This window comes from Kryptolebias marmoratus, linkage group LG7, assembly GCF_001649575.2.
Source record: "Kryptolebias marmoratus isolate JLee-2015 linkage group LG7, ASM164957v2, whole genome shotgun sequence".
Lineage (NCBI taxonomy): Eukaryota > Metazoa > Chordata > Actinopteri > Cyprinodontiformes > Rivulidae > Kryptolebias > Kryptolebias marmoratus.
This window is the reverse complement of record NC_051436.1, coordinates 5,365,687-5,369,946: the sequence shown is the minus strand read 5'-3', so window position 1 is coordinate 5,369,946 and position 4,260 is coordinate 5,365,687. Positions and strand designations below refer to the sequence as shown.

Genomic DNA, 4,260 nt, shown 5'->3' with positions numbered 1-4,260 from the left:
GAACGCCCCGCCCGACACATCCATCCAAACACATTCGCATGGATCCAGCATTCAGATGGAGACAAACACAGCGGGCGAGGGCGGGAGGGGATGTGTGTGAGGGTGGGCGGGGGGAGGCGAGGTGGAGTATGGTTAGAGGCAGCTCTCGTCAAAACACAGTAAGGGAGGGAGGGGGTGAGGGAGGGGAGAACAGAGAGAGAGAGACAAGAGGAAGAACAGGAAACGCAGCGAACAGAACAGAGTTGGTCTTCTTTTATCTCTGTGGTTCCTCGAAAAAGAAATCTAACCACAATCAGACGGCGACTGCTTTTGTGTTTTCATCCTTTTCATTTTAAAAATCTACTGAGCAGAAAACACAAAACGGATAAAAAACAAAAAAAACTTTAACACACTTTCCTCCGGCTGAGATAGACTGACAGAAGAAGACAGAGACGACAGAAATGTGCAGAGTACAAAAATAATCTCCTTTAGTTAAAACCTTTTTTCCCTTTTTATCCAATTTTTATTTGAATAAACACGCCGGCATGTTTTAATCAGACTAAGCAGCTTTTTGCCCTAAAAACTCAAATCCTAAACATCAAACTGAAGGGATAGTTCAGATTTTTTGAAGGGAGTTTCTGCAGAAAGGCGAGCGATTAATATCTTACCTGCTGTAGATACAAACAGAAGCAGAGTTAACGGCTAGTCCGAACGGGACCAAGATCACACTGGATTGCTATCATCTTAAAACACGTCAGAGTTTACAAATTTCATAGCTGAACGTGCGAATGCCACATTTGTGAAACTATGAAAAGTTAAACTACATTTTTGTTTTAAAATCCGTGCTCTAGAAACTCAACTCGTGGTGGCGTACACAAGCTGCACACATCGGTGGAAACGGACCATAATGCATTGCAGCCTGAGCTGCAGTTCGTTGTGATTTTCAGACTTTAATTATCTAGACGACTCTGACAGAACGCGTCTCTTCTCCTCCTCCGTCTGACCTCCACTGCTGAGAAACCAGTAGAAAAATGTGAACTGAAACTACGTTGAACAAGTGTAAGTCTGAATGCGAAACATGTCGAAGATTGTGGTTGTAAACCACAATGTGAAGCGAGCCACACTTCGACTGTTATAATGCTGCAGGTTCACGGATTATCTGCACACGATACAACTCTGAAATCGTCCGTCTGACTCTGGATTCAGGTGTGCATTTCAGCGTATCCTCGTCTGCGTTTATTTATGCTGCGACTTCTGCTATTTGCACTTGCTGAGAACCATAAAGTTCTACTTTAATGACCATGTAATGCAAATTTAAGGGCAATGTAAAAGATTTTAGACCCGCTCAGACCAGCTGTAAACTCGTCAGTCCAGTCGGATTTAAACTACATTTCTTCAAACTGAGGTCATTTAAAGAGACAGCTCTTTGAAACAGGTTTAATTATTTATGACCTTTTCACAAAACCCCCTCCTCCCGTCCCTTTAAAGTTGGCTCCTGTTAGCATGACTCGACTGTTCAGAGAACACCGTTACAGGTACGACCCGTGTTGTTAGTCCTGCCATGTCAGGCAGCAGGCTTCTTCCTCTTCTATCCTTCCTGTTTTCCCACCCACAACCTAAACCTTTCAGCTCTATTTATACTTTAACTTTTCTAAACCACTTCCTGTAACCCTCTCTGGTAACCAGAAAGCTCGTTACGAGGCTCTGCATGTTTCTGACGGCTAGTTTAAACACAAAGACACACACACACAAAACAAAACACCAGTCAGGGACAGCGGAGAATGGTACCAGAGGGAGGACGGAGAGTTTAACCAATGAATGCTTATTACACAGAATATAAACACGCAGCTGTAAGGAACAGTTTCTTTCTGACGAGGATTAGAAAAGGCTGATGAAAGAAAAACAGCGTTATCTGATCGCCAAACAAAGTGTGTCAAGAGCTGATTCATCGGTGGCGTGTACATTTACACGTTTTGCACGTGTGTACATGTACGGCCTCACTGTTTACATATTTTTGTAGCTTAAACTATAAAAGACCATACAGCACCAGTAAGAGTTAATATTCCATCACAAGTCGTTCTAATCTCCTTCGAGAAAGCGAGGGAAGGAAAATATATAAAAAAAAGAAGATTAATATAAAAGACAAGGAGGGGAAAAAAGGAAAAAGGAGGCGCCAAAGAAAAAAGTGTGTGACTTTGGGTCCAGAGGGATAAGAGCTCAGACGCAGATAAAAGAAGACCAAATTAAGAACATAAAAAAATAAAAGGACAGAGAGGGAGGGTGGGGGGGATAACAAGTAAAACAGCCCAAACTTCAAAGCATTAACGATGGTATAAAAAAAGCAACTTTAAAATCAGAGCAGATGATAACAACTAAAGTTAGCAGAGCCTATCAAAGCTAACACACCCACAGAACTAAAAAAAAACAAAAGCAATGATATCTCAGATGACCTCTTCATCACCAGGAAGTCAGTAAGATCGCTCAGATTTGTCCAAATTAACAAGTTTTTCAGCGAAACACAGATTTAATCGAGTTTCTCGCGCTCTGCTGGAGACGGAGGAGGTCATTTGAGACCGACAACCAGTAATGAAGCAGTATGAACCATGGACGCTGCGTCTCAGCTGGGATGTGGTTTAATGTTTTTAATGCTTATGAAGAAGCACACAAAAGCATATGGCCGGTTAAGCATGAGTGCTGCTGTACGCGTGGAGACGCAGGAGTGGCGTTATCCCAGAATTTAGCGCTCGGATGAATTCACGCCATCAATTAAAAAAAAAAAAAACACTGGAAAGCTTGTTTAGTTTTGCTTTTATAATTCAGACCTTTGGAAAGTGTGGTTCTGAGCTGTTAGTATCTTACCTGCTGTAGGTAGCTCTTTGAACGAAACAAAGTTTAACTCGGACCGGATTGACGAGCTAACGGCTAGTCCGACCAAAGTGCGGCGCTGCCATCTTAAAACGACAACGGTCTCAGAACTTTCGCAGCGGTTTGTGATGTTTTACGAAACTTTACGCCCTCGTCGATGTTGCATCACTCGGGTGTTTACACAGAAGGCCATGGTTATTTGCAAGCACAAATAGCGGCGGCGGCTAGCTGTAGCACGCCCAGCAGGAAGGTGGAAACATCTCTGGCGGATTCACCGTATAATGCAACATTCACAGCAACATAAGGTTTTTATAAAACCACGATCCGCTTTAATTTCTATGAAATGTTTTAGACTTTAATTGTTTTTAAGGCGACGGCGATCAGTTTATGTTTGACTAACCCAGAAGTCTGCAACCTCCAGAGTCACACGTGGCTCCTTGTCACTTTGATGTGAACCGGAGTCATTTTTAGATTTAAATGAAATTAAATTACAACAGGAAATTGTAGTTGTGGCAGTTTAGTTGTCACCATTTCTGCATTATGTGCATCTAATGTGCAGAATGACACTAATAGAAATGTTGGGCTGGTTAAAGGAGCTCAGTTTATTTATTAAAAAAAAAAAATTGGTAAACATCTAAATGGATGGTTCTTAAATAGTGGGACGCAGCTCCATTTTCTGTGTGCCTCAGGCCTTTGAATGGGCCAAAAACATCTTAAGAAAAATAAAAAAACAAATCGCTGCTCTGATTATTATGTCAGCCTGATGGTTAATGCTCAAATAAGTGAGTGAATACTTTAAATAAGACGTTGTACGTTCAGTGAGTGGGTACTCAGCTAAAGCCACTTATTTTTAGTCTTTTTAAAACTACGTCTTGGTAGCTTTTCAAAGCGATCAGAATTCAACCGTTTCTTCAACGAGTCATCTGTGACGGGTAAGATATTAACTATTCATAAGGTTTGCTCAGAACCTCACTTTAAAAGATGTGAACTATCACTTTAACCTAAGAAACTTCAATGCAGACAAAAAAAAAATGTCTTTTTGTCTGCGCCGGAGTTTAAAGTGACTGAGGAAGAGAGGACAGGTGAAGGTAAACTAGATTTAGGAAGTGAGAGTGTCCCGATCCAGAAAAAGAAAATGGGCAGCACGTTATTATTATTTTTTTTTCTACTCCATCCAAGGATCGTTTCCCTCGAACTCCGTGCTCCGACCGGCGGGGCCTCCATGTGACCGTCGTGGATCTGTAATCTGTAATCTACCGGAGGGTTTGGCCTGATTTTCACGTCCAGGAGGGCTTACCCCGTCCCTGAGCCAGCTGGCAGCGCTCCTGGAGAGCACCGGCCAAAACGTGGGGGATTCACACAGCTGCGGGAGCGCTTCATTCACACGCCGTCAGGAGCGCGTGTCCCCCCCCCCCC

General features: G+C 42.7%; 1 protein-coding gene across 12 annotated transcripts in view; it reads right to left on the bottom strand.

Annotated features, from left to right (window-relative positions):
• mark2b (MAP/microtubule affinity-regulating kinase 2b) overlaps positions 1–4,260 on the bottom strand; it is a 62,800-nt gene that overhangs the window by 18,223 nt on the left and 40,317 nt on the right. The window lies entirely within an intron of this gene.